Genomic DNA, 13,207 nt, shown 5'->3' with positions numbered 1-13,207 from the left:
AGTCTTCCTGGTCTCGGTTGGGATCCATTTGAAGATCTTTCGCAGCAGGTGAAGTGTGTGGAAGCATGCAGAAGAGACGGCGTTGATTTTCCAGTCCATGGAGAGCAATGAGTCCAGGATGACACCTAGATTTCGTACATGGTCAGTGGGGGTTGGAGGGTGTCCAAAGGCTGTGGGCCACCAGGAGTTATTCCAAGCGGATGTGGTGGGACGTTCAGCTTTAGGCAGTTGTAGCTCATCCAGGTGGCGACTGCTGTCAGCCCTTCACGGACATTTCTCTTGGCGGTGGTGGGGTCATTGGTGAGTGAGAAGATTAGCTGGGTGTCGTCGGCGTAGGAGACGATGTTGAGGTCATGTCGTCGGGCAATGGCTTAGAGAGGGGCCATGTAGATGTTGAATAGGGTGGGGCTCAGCGAAGAGCCTTGGGGTACACTGCAGCTGATTTCTGTGGTCTTGGATGTGAAGGGTGGGAGTCTAACTTTCTGGGTTCTGCCGGTGAGGAAGAAGGTGATCCATTCCAGGGCTTTATCGCGTATCCCGGCATCGTGTAGTCGGTTGCAGAGGGTGAGGTGGGAGACAGTGTCGAATGCTGCTGAGAGGTCTAGGAGAATGAGGGCGGCAGTCTCTCCTCAGTCGAGTAGGACGAGGATGTCGTCTGTGGCGGTGAGGAGGGTGGTCTTGGTGCTGTGGTTGCTCCTGAAACCAGGATTGGGAGGGGTCCAGGGTGTAGTTGGCTTCAATGTAGTCAACGAGTTGCGCGTTGATGGACTTCTCGATGACTTTGGCCGCAAAGGGGAGCAAAGAGATTGGGCGGTAGTTCTTCGGATCATTGGGGTCAGCCGTGGGTTTTTTCAGTAGGGATTTTAATTCTGCGTGCTTCCAGTCATCCGGGAAGGTGCCGGTTTCGATGGAGCAGTTGATGGTGCTGCAGAGCTTGGGGGCGATGGTGTCACCCGCTTTGTTGAAAATGTGATGCGGGCATGGGTCCGAGGGTGCTCCGGAGTGGATCGATCTCATGATTCTGATGGTGTCCTCTGTGGTGAGGGGGTTCCAGATGGTCATTGGGGGGTAGGCGGTGGTGTATTTGGGTGAGGTATTGGTGGGGGTTGGTAGGTAGGCGGTGGTGGGTGAGTTCTGGGGCGCGAAGCTGTCATAGATGTCGACGATCTTGCAGTGGAAGTACATTGCAAGGTTATCGCAGAAGTCCTGGGAGGGCGGGCTGTCATTGGTGTCGCTGTTGGGATTGGAGAATTCCTTGATGACTGTGAATAGCTCCTTGCTGTTGTGGACATTGGCATTGATTCTATCTTGGATGGCTGTCTTCTTGGTGGTTTTGATGAGGTGGTGGTGGGTAGTGATGGCTTCTTTGTAGGCTGTTTTATTTGAGGGGGTCTTGATGGATCTCCAGGTCCTTTCCAATCGCCTGCAGTGGCGTTTGGAGTCCTGGAGGGCAGGGGTGAACCAACTAGCCTTGTTTGTGGGTTGGAGGTTGGACGGTTTCTTGAGAGGGGCGAGGGTGTTGGCGCAGTCTGTGAGCCAGTGGTGGAGGTTGCAGGCAGAGGAGTTGGCATCTGTGGAGGTAGCTGGGCAGCACTTGCTCAGGGTGGAGTGCAGTTGGTCTTCAGTGATGTTGTTCCAGTTTCTGTGGGGTGGGTGGTGCTGCCGGAGGTGTGCGGTGGGTTTGTTGAAGAAACAATGTATGCAATGGTGGTCAGTCCAATGGAGTTCGGTGATGTGGTTGACTGAGATGTGGTTGCTTGCAGAGAAGATAGGGTCGAGTGTGTGTCCGTCTAAGTTGTTTGGGGAGTTAAGGAGTTGCTTTAGTCCGATGGTTCCAAGGTTTTCTAAGAGGTTGGCAGTGTTGTGGTCATTGGGGTTGTCTAGATGGAAGTTGAGGTCACCGAGGAGGATGTAGTCTGTTAAGGGGAGGGCATGGGGTGCGATGAGGTCGGTGATGGAGTCACAGAAGGCAGGACGAGGTCCGGGAGGTCTGTAGATGAGGGTGCCACAGAGGGTAGTGTTGGGACTGAACTGGATCTTGAAGTGTAGGTGTTCCAAGCCTGGTGAGTGGTAGTTGGAGCTGGTTGTGACGTGGAGGGAGTGTTTGTGGACGATGGCAATGCCTCCTCTTGGTCGGTTGCTGCGGTCCTTGTGGGAGATCTTGTATCCGTCGGGGATGGCGATGTCAGGCATTGATGTGGGGTTCAGCCAGGTTTCAGTAAGGAAGGCAACATCTGGGGAGGTGGAGTTGAACAGGTTCCAGATTTCGACGGTGTGCTTGTGGACGGAGCGGGTGTTGAGGAGGATGCAGTTGAGGTGGTTGCGGTTGTTTTTGCGTAAGGTGACTGGCAGGTTAGTGGTTCAGAGGGAGGAGAAGGCGCAGTTGCGGCAGGTGTCCTATGGTGTTCGTCAAGGATGCGTGGTGGCAGGTAGATGATATACCGGTGTTGAGATGGAGGAGGGTGCTGGCGTCGTAGTGGCGGTGGTTGTGGGAGCCAGGGTTAGTGGTACTGGACGCGGTCCAGGCACGGACGGGCGCAGACGGCTTGCCTTTGGCGCGCAGCAACTTCCATTAAATAGGGGCTGGGAGGTGGGGGGCAGGGCAGTGGCTGTAGGAAGAAAGTTAACAAAGGGAGTTACCTGTGCTGTGCTGGTAGGCGGGGGGAGGGCAGTGGCTGTGGCATGGGAGAGACAAGCAGGAAGGAGAGCAGGCTAGAAGAGGCTGCAGTCTCAGAGTAAGGCACAGTCATTCTTCTGTGTTATTTTTCACACACGTATTTTAGGCATGAATTATCAGTTCCTGTTATGTTTTACTGACAATAAACACCTCAATATGTGTTCAACAACACCTGCTGAGTACAGTGATACCACCCATGCATAGGTGTGTCGGGTTCTCTGGGGGCTAAAAGGCCTTATTTTTAGGGGGCGCATTCCAGTTTTCCAACTTGGAATTTTTACATCTGTCATCATGCACCCATGTCCTATATGTGACATTTCTGAAGCCGGCCAATGTAATTCATCCCCCATCAAACCATATATTTTTTCAAAGTAGACACCCTAGGGTATTTAAAAAGCTGGTATTTTAACACGTTCCATACACTAATTCAACCATCAGTCTTTTTTTTGTGTTATTTTTCACACACATTGTATTTTAGGTATGGATTCTCAGTTCCTGTTATGTGTCATGGACAAAAAAACACCTCAATATGTTTTCAACAACATCTCCTGAGTACAGTTATACCACCCATGAATAGGTTTGTTGGGTTCTCAGGGGGCTAAAAGGTCTTATTTTTAGGGGGTGGATTCCAGTTTTCCAACTCTGAATTTTCACATCTGTCATCATGCTCCCATGTCCTATTTGGGACATTTCTGAAGCCGGCCAATGTAATTTACCCCCATCAAACCATATATTTTTGAAAAGTAGACACCCGGGGGTATTTGAAATTCTGTTATTTTAACACTTTCTATGCACTAATTCAACCACCAGTCTTTGTCAAATTTTTGGGTAGTAATTTTTCTGTGTTGTTTTTCACACACATTGTATTTTAGGCATTTATTCTCAGTTCCTATTATGTGTTACAAAAATTCAAAGAATTGTGAAGAAGCATTGGCATGTCTTAAGAGAATGCAACCCAGAGGTTTTAGCATTCCGCCAGCCCCCTATGCCAGCATATACGAGACTCCCTAGCTTAAAAGATAAAATCATTAAAGCAGATGTTGGTTCAAAAAAGAAATCTAAACTGGGGTATATCACTTCAGAGAATAATGGTTGTTTTCCCTGCCTGAACTGTTCTAGATGCAACAATATGATAAAAGGTGATGAGTTTATCCACCCCCTCACAGGACAGAAATTCAGGATTAAGGGTTATTTTAATTGTAATGCTAATTTTCGCCTAGATTTAGAGTTTGGCGGTAGCCGTCAAAACCAGCGTTAGAGGCTCCTAACGCTGGTTTTTACCGCCCGCTGGTATTTGGAGTCAGTCAGGAAAGGGTCTAACGCTCACTTTGCAGCCGCGACTTTTCCATACCGCAGATCCCCTTATGCCATTTGCGTATCCTATCTTTTCAATGGGATCTTTCTAACGCTGGTATTTAGAGTCGTGGCTGAAGTGAGCGTTAGATTTCTAACGACAAAACTCCAGCCGCAGAAAAAAGTCAGGAGTTAAGAGCTTTCTGGGCTAACGCCAGTTCATAAAGCTCTTAACTACTGTGCTCTAAAGTACACTAACACCCATAAACTACCTATGTACCCCTAAACCGAGGCCCCCCCACATCGCCGCCACTCTATTACATTTTTTTAACCCCTAATCTGCCGACCGCACACCGCCGCCACCTACGTTATCCCTATGTACCCCTAATCTGCTGCCCCTAATACCGCCGACACCTACATAATATTTATTAACCCCTAATCTGCCGCCCCCAACATTGCCTCCACCTACCTACACTTATTAACCCCTAATCTGCCGACCGTACCTCACCGCTACTATAATAAATGTATTAACCCCTAATCCGCCTCACTCCCGCCTCAATAACCCTATAATAAATAGTATTAACCCGTAATCTTCCCTCCCTAACATCGCCGCCACCTAACTTCAAGCATTAACCCCTAATCTGCCGACCAGACCTCACCGCTACTCTAATAAATTTTTTAACCCCTAAAGCTAATCCTAACCCTAACCCTAACACCCCCCTAAGTTAAATATAATTTTTATCTAACAAAATAAATTAACTCTTAATAAATAAATTATTCCTATTTAAAGCTAAATACTTACCTGTAAAATAAACCCTAATATATCTACAATATAAATTATAATTATATTGTAGCTATTTTAGGATTAATATTTATTTTACAGGCAACTTTGTATTTATTTTAACCAGGTACAATAGCTATTAAATAGTTAATAACTATTTAATAGCTACCTAGTTAAAATAATTACAAAATTACCTGTAAAATAAATCCTAACCTAAGTTACAATTAAACCTAACACTACACTATCAATAAATAAATTAAATAAAATACCTACAATTATCTACAATTAAGCCTAACACTACACTATCAATAAATAATTAAATACAATACCTACAAATAAATACAATGAAATAAACTAACTAAAGTACAAAAATAAAAAAGAACTAAGTTACAAAAAATAAAAAAATATTTACAAACATTAGAAAAATATTACAACAATTTTAAACTAATTACACCTACTCTAAGCCCCCTAATAAAATAACAAAGACCCCCAAAATAAAAAAATGCCCTACCCTATTCTAAAATTAAAATAGAAAAGCTTGTTTACCTTACCAGCCCTGAAAAGGGCCCTTTGCGGGGCATGCCACAAAGAATTCAGCTCTTTTGCCTGTAAAAAAAAAAACATACAATACCCCCCCCAACATTACAACCCACCACCCACATACCCCTAATCTAACCCAAACCCCCCTTAAATAAACCTAACACTAAGCCCCTGAAGATCTGCCTACCTTGTCTTCACCACGCCGGGTTCACCGATCGATCCAGAAGAGCCTCCGATGTCTTGATCCAAGCCTAAGCGGGGGGCTGAAGATGTCCATGATCCGACTGAAGTCTTCTTCCAAGCGGGAGCTGAAGAGGTCCATGATTGGGCTGAAGTCTTCATCCAAGCGGGAGCTGAAGAGGTCCATGATCGAGCTGAAGTCTTCTATCAAGCGGCATCTTCAATCTTCTTTCTTCCGGATCCATGGTCATCCCGCCGACGCGGAACATCCATCTTCACCGACGACTTCCCGACGAATGGCAGTTCCTTTAAGGGACGTCATCCAAGATGGCGTCCCTCGAATTCCGATTGGCTGATAGGATTCTATCAGCCAATCGGAATTAAGGTAGGAAAATTCTGATTGGCTGATGGAATCAGCCAATCAGATTCAAGTTCAATCCGATTGGCTGATCCGATCAGCCAATCAGATTGAGCTCGCATTCTATTCTATTCGTAGCGGTCTTTCCTATTCCAAACGTAGACCCTGTTTTGATCATAATCGAGTTGGTCACGCACATATTTTGTGTGTTTGATTTCTAATAGGAATAATCTTGCTTCCGCTACCACATCTTGGAGTGTCTTGTCAAACTTATTAAAGTATGGTTCTTTCCTATGATTGTTAAGTTCTAATTGAGAGGGTCCTTAAGGTTAAATCAGGGGTTAACAGGTCAAGGAAATTGACAGAAAGGGAGGCCTTCTGGATATTCAGGCTGAGAACCAGGGTCCTCAACTCCGAATTTGACCTTATCAACTTTTGGTAAAAAATCTATCCCTCTCCCTCCCTTTCCTCTCCCCCCCTTCCTCCCCCCCCCCCCCCCCATATAGGGTCAATAGTATCTGGCTATAATTGAAATCAGAATTTAGGTGCTAGTATACAATATATGGATTAGCATTATGTTATCCAATAGAAATCTTACAACCCCGAAGGGGTAGGAAGGGCTCAGGACCTGATCACATATTATAACTCTCAAGTCCGAGTATTACTTAATTAGGGGATTCTCGGCCCCCTATAAGGGTTAATTAGTGAAACAGCACTTGGCTACAATTGAATTTAGTATCAGGCGGACCGTTTAGAGTTTTTAGTCTACTTCGTTAGAATCCCTTTCACCATTAGACATAGAAAGGTAGTGAAAGTAAAGTTTGAGTAGGATTTCAAGCATAGGGACACACAAAACAGTGTTAGCAAGCTTCGGTGCACACATCATAGTTGTCTTTAGGAATGTAGGGCTTATTGGGCAGTTGTTGGATTGTGAGTTTAAACACCCCCCCCCCCCCAGCTTAATAGTATTCAATAAACCAGTGGCATTGAATACACTATTATTATTGATAGCGTTTATGGAGGGGGCGTACTTGCATTCATGCCCATACACAGTGTCGTAAGGAGATGGGAGGGACATATAACTTATAGGGATGTATGATTGGATATTATGTTAGAAGGTGTTTATCTCTAATCCAATCAGTGAACAGAAAGTGTTTTTAAAGCTTAGGGTGTGAAAAGTTTTTACACGGGGCTACTAGTACGGCTAGGAACCGAAACATGTCAGCCTATGTTTTCATTTTTTGTATCCCGTATTGAAGGTTTTACCTAGGGTATTTGTAACCCTTATGCTTTTACAATTGAAATAAAGTTATTATATGTTAACCCTACCTGCTCGGTGCTCCTCACTCCTTTGCTTGCTTTTGTATACATTTTTGTGGCCAGCAGTGAGCACAGGCTAGGTTAAGGGTAGGTTCTATGCTTCACATTAAAGGATTATTTTTTTCTTTTTGAACATAAGTGTGTGTTCTTATTCCCACAACATTTCTACATTTTTTAATAGGTGTAGTCCATCAGATGTGGAGTTTATACATTACATGAAGGGGCAAAATTTACAATCAGGTTGAAGCTGTTGGTCTCCCTTTATTTTCGGAGTCAGATTATTTCTTCTAGGAAGTGGCTTCCATTCTGGTGCATTAGAGCGAAGAGGCTGGGCCTTGGGAACAGCTTGTGAGGATGAGGCTGTGGCTTGCATAAGTTCTAGTTGATCCAGTAGGTCCAAACCCTGCTTAAAGGGACAGTAAACTTTGAAACATAAAATGTAATTTTGAATTTATTTAACTAGTTATGTTATGTAAGCTATAAAAAATTAAATAAAATTATTAATTATATAGGCCTAGATTTGGAGTTTGGCGGTAAAAGGGCTGTTAACGCTCCGCGGGCTTTTTTCTGGCCGCACCATAAATTTAACTCTGGTATCGAGAGTTCAAACAAATGCTGCGTTAGGCTCCAAAAAAGGAGTGTAGAGCATTTGTACCGCAAATGCAACTCTCGATACCAGAGTTGCTTACGGATGCGGCCAGCCTCAAAAACGTGCTCGTGCACGATTCTCCCATAGGAAACAATGGGACTGTTTGAGCTGAAAAAAAACCTAACACCTGCAAAAAAGCAGCGTTCAGCTCCTAACGCAGCCCCATTGTTTCCTATGGGGAAACACTTCCTACGTCTGCACCTAACACTCTAACATGTACCCCGAGTCTAAACACCCCTAACCTTACACTTATTAACCCCTAATCTGCCGCCCCCGCTATCGCTGACCCCTGCATATTTTTTTTAACCCCTAATCTGCCGCTCCGTAAACCGCCGCAACCTACGTTATCCCTATGTACCCCTAATCTGCTGCCCTAACATCGCCGACCCCTATATTATATTTATTAACCCCTAATCTGCCCCCCCTCAACGTCGCCGACACCTGCCTACACTTATTAACCCCTAATCTGCCGAGCGGACCTGAGCGCTACTATAATAAAGTTATTAACCCCTAATCCGCCTCACTAACCCTATCATAAATAGTATTAACCCCTAATCTGCCCTCCCTAACATCGCTGACACCTACCTTCAATTATTAACCCCTAATCTGCCGAGCGGAGCTCACCGCTATTCTAATAAATGTATTAACCCCTAAAGCTAAGTCTAACCCTAACACTAACACCCCCCTAACTTAAATATAATTTACATCTAACGAAATAAATTAACTCTTATTAAATAAATTATTCCTATTTAAAGCTAAATACTTACCTGTAAAATAAATCCTAATATAGGTACAATATAAATTATAATTATATTATAGCTATTTTAGGATTAATATTTATTTTACAGGCAACTTTGTAATTATTTTAACCAGGTACAATAGCTATTAAATAGTTAAGAACTATTTAATAGTTACCTAGTTAAAATAATAACAAATTTACCTGTAAAATAAATCCTAACCTAAGATATAATTAAACCTAACACTACCCTATCAATAAAATAATTAAATAAACTACCTACAATTACCTACAATTAACCTAACACTACACTATCAATAAATTAATTAAACACAATTCCTACAAATAAATACAATTAAATAAACTAGCTAAAGTACAAAAAATAAAAAAGAACTAAGTTACAAAAAATAAAAAAATATTTACAAACATAAGAAAAATATTACAACAATTTTAAACTAATTACACCTACTCTAAGCCCCCTAATAAAATAACAAAGCCCCCCAAAATAAAAAAATGCCCTACCCTATTCTAAATTTAAAAAGTTACAAGCTCTTTTACCTTACCAGCCCTGAACAGGGCCCTTTGCGGGGCATGCCCCAAGAATTTCAGCTCTTTTGCCTGTAAAAGAATAAATACAATACCCCCCCCCCAACATTACAACCCACCACCCACATACCCCTAATCTAACCCAAACCCCCCTTAAATAAACCTAACACTAAGCCCCTGAAGATCTTCCTACCTTGTCTTCACCATCCAGGTATCACCGATCCGTCCTGGCTCCAACATCTTCATCCAACCCAAGCGGGGGTTGGCGATCCATCATCCTGTGCTGAAGAGGTCCAGAAGAGGCTCCAAAGTCTTCCTCCTATCCGGCAAGAAGAGGACATCCGGACCGGCAAACATCTTCTCCAAGCGGCATCTTCGATCTTCTTCCATCCGGTGCGGAGCGGGTCCATCTTGAAGCAGGCGACGCGGATCCATCCTCTTCTTCCGTTGTCTCCCGACTAATGACGGTTTCTTTAAGGGACGTCATCCAAGATGGCGTCCCTCGAATTCCGATTGGCTGATAGGATTCTATCAGCCAATCGGAATTAAGGTAGGAATTTTCTGATTGGCTGATGGAATCAGCCAATCAGAATCAAGTTCAATCCGATTGGCTGATCCAATCAGATTGAGCTCGCATTCTATTGGCTGATCGGAACAGCCAATAGAATGCGAGCTCAATCTGATTGGCTGATTGGATCAGCCAATCGGATTGAACTTGATTCTGATTGGCTGATTCCATCAGCCAATCAGAAAATTCCTACCTTAATTCCGATTGGCTGATAGAATCCTATCAGCCAATCGGAATTCGAGGGACGCCATCTTGGATGACGTCCCTTAAAGGAACCGTCATTAGTCGGGAGACAACGGAAGAAGAGGATGGATCCGCGTCGCCTGCTTCAAGATGGACCCGCTCCGCACCGGATGGAAGAAGATCGAAGATGCCGCTTGGAGAAGATGTTTGCCGGTCCGGATGTCCTCTTCTTGCCGGATAGGAGGAAGACTTTGGAGCCTCTTCTGGACCTCTTCAGCACCGGATGATGGATCGCCAACCCCCGCTTGGGTTGGATGAAGATGTTGGAGCCAGGACGGATCGGTGATACCTGGATGGTGAAGACAAGGTAGGAAGATCTTCAGGGGCTTAGTGTTAGGTTTATTTAAGGGGGGTTTGGGTTAGATTAGGGGTATGTGGGTGGTGGGTTGTAATGTTGGGGGGGGTATTGTATTTATTCTTTTACAGGCAAAAGAGCTGAAATTCTTGGGGCATGCCCCGCAAAGGACCCTGTTCAGGGCTGGTAAGGTAAAAGAGCTTGTAACTTTTTTAATTTAGAATAGGGTAGGGAATTTTTTATTTTGGGGGGCTTTGTTATTTTATTAGGGGGCTTAGAGTAGGTGTAATTAGTTTAAAATTGTTGTAATATTTTTCTTATGTTTGTAAATATTTTTTTATTTTTTGTAACTTAGTTCTTTTTTATTTTTTGTACTTTAGCTAGTTTATTTAATTGTATTTATTTGTAGGAATTGTGTTTAATTAATTTATTGATAGTGTAGTGTTAGGTTAATTGTAGGTAATTGTAGGTAGTTTATTTAATTATTTTATTGATAGGGTAGTGTTAGGTTTAATTATATCTTAGGTTAGGATTTATTTTACAGGTAAATTTGTTATTATTTTAACTAGGTAACTATTAAATAGTTCTTAACTATTTAATAGCTATTGTACCTGGTTAAAATAATTACAAAGTTGCCTGTAAAATAAATATTAATCCTAAAATAGCTATAATATAATTATAATTTATATTGTACCTATATTAGGATTTATTTTACAGGTAAGTATTTAGCTTTAAATAGGAATAATTTATTTAATAAGAGTTAATTTATTTCGTTAGATGTAAATTATATTTAAGTTAGGGGGGTGTTAGTGTTAGGGTTAGACTTAGCTTTAGGGGTTAATACATTTATTAGAATAGCGGTGAGCTCCGCTCGGCAGATTAGGGGTTAATAATTGAAGGTAGGTGTCGGCGATGTTAGGGAGGGCAGATTAGGGGGTTAATACTATTTATGATAGGGTTAGTGGTTAATAACTTTATTATAGTAGCGCTCAGGTCCGCTCGGCAGATTAGGGGTTAATAAGTGTAGGCAGGTGTCGGCGACGTTGAGGGGGGCAGATTAGGGGTTAATAAATATAATATAGGGGTCGGCGGTGTTAGGGGTAGCAGATTAGGGGTACATAGGGATAACGTAGGTGGCGGCGCTTTGCGGTCGGAAGATTAGGGGTTAATTATTTTAAGTAGCTGGCGGCGACGTTGTGGGGGGCAGGTTAGGGGTTAATAAATGTAATACAGGGGTCGGCGGGGTTAGGGGCAGCAGATTAGGGGTACATAAGTATAACGTAGGTGGCGGTCGGCAGATTAGGGGTTAAAAATTTTAATCGAGTGGCGGCGATGTGGGGGGAGCTCGGTTTAGGGGTACATAGGTAGTTTATGGGTGTTAGTGTACTTTAGGGTACAGTAGTTAAGAGCTTTATGAACCGGCGTTAGCCAGAAAGCTCTTAACTCCTGCTATTTTCAGGCGGCTGGAATTTTGTCGTTAGAGCTCTAACGCTCACTTCAGAAACGACTCTAAATACCGGCGTTAGAAAGATCCCATTGAAAACATAGGATACGCAAATGGCGTAGGGGGATCTGCGGTATGTAAAAGTCGCGGCTGAAAAGTGAGCGTTAGACCCTTTAATCACTGACTCCAAATACCAGCGGGCGGCCAAAACCAGCGTTAGGAGCCTCTAACGCTGGTTTTGACGGCTACCGCCGAACTCCAAATCTAGGCCATAATTTTTTATAATTTCCATTACTATGTATGAGCCGTTAGGCCTACGGCATCAGTCCTCCTCCCTAATCTGCACATTATTAGGGCGTGTTTTCTGAATTGTTGTGTGGCCCACAGGATGATGCAATTACGCCTCCATTACCTCCTACCTAAGCTTGCACACTCTCCGCTTTATTTCTGTACCATAGCGCAACAGATTCCCGGAGCATGCGCAACAGGTCCCTTCCACAGCTCTGTAAACCTCTGGAGACTGCCATGCACGCTCATAGTGTATAGCCCGATCGATATTGCTATAATTGGATGGACCGTAATTTTAAAGTAAAGAGAAAAAAAAGCAGCAAACCCGTGGGTTGTCTGTTGACACTCCCCTGTAGTAAAGTTTAATACCATTTTTATGGATATAATATAAGTTTATACACAATTTAATAAAATTGTTGGTAAGTAATACATAGGGTATGTTTAAAATTGTAAAGTTTTTCTCTGGGTTTACTGTCCCTTTAAGTTCTGATATGACATATGATTGTCCATTGTGCTGGAAGAAGAGCTTTACTGGAATACCCCATCTGTACCTGATGTTGTGGTGTCTAAGGCACTGGTTGATGGGCAGAAAGGATCCGCGTTTAGCCAAGGTATGCAATGATAGATCAGGGAATATTTGTAGGGTGTGGTAAGGGTCAGGAAGTTCTTTATTTTGAAAAGCTGCCTTAAGAACCTTCTCTTTAAATGTATAGTAGTGTAAGCGTATTATTACATCTCTGGGTTGTTCAGAGGATGAATTTCTTGGACGTAGGGCTCTGTGTGCTCTGTCAATCAGTACCTCATTTTATGTCCAATTACAGTTCTTTAATCTCTTATTCAGCCTTCCTGATAGACAAACTGTGTTTCCACTTGTGGTGTCTTCTCAAGTAGTTCAGGTTAGATAGGTTCCTATTTGGCCACATTTTATGTTATGTATCTATCCTTTATCACTACCCAGCTATAAGGGGGGCCACCTTATATGTAAAGCAGGTGGAAATTAGGCAGCTTTTACTCCCCCTTGGTGTTGGGTCCCACTGTTAATGGAATGGTCAAAGTAGCCAGGCACCCATTCTCCAGCTCTTTATAATGACAGAGCAGTGATATTGTGCAAATACAGTCCCCACGTGGCAAGCTGAGCTGTGTTAAATTCTGTGGCCGTGAAGGTGAGGAAAATGGTGGCTTGCACCAAAATTGCAACTTCTAGCAGCAGCTGCAAAGTGTAGATTCCCCCTTAAGTATGCTTGTGACTACTATAACTTTAGCGTGGGGAGATATAAAAACCAGACCTT

The sequence above is a fragment of the Bombina bombina genome, chromosome 2, assembly GCF_027579735.1.
Source record: "Bombina bombina isolate aBomBom1 chromosome 2, aBomBom1.pri, whole genome shotgun sequence".
NCBI classification, from domain to species: domain Eukaryota; kingdom Metazoa; phylum Chordata; class Amphibia; order Anura; family Bombinatoridae; genus Bombina; species Bombina bombina.
Note: the sequence above shows the minus strand (reverse complement) of the source record.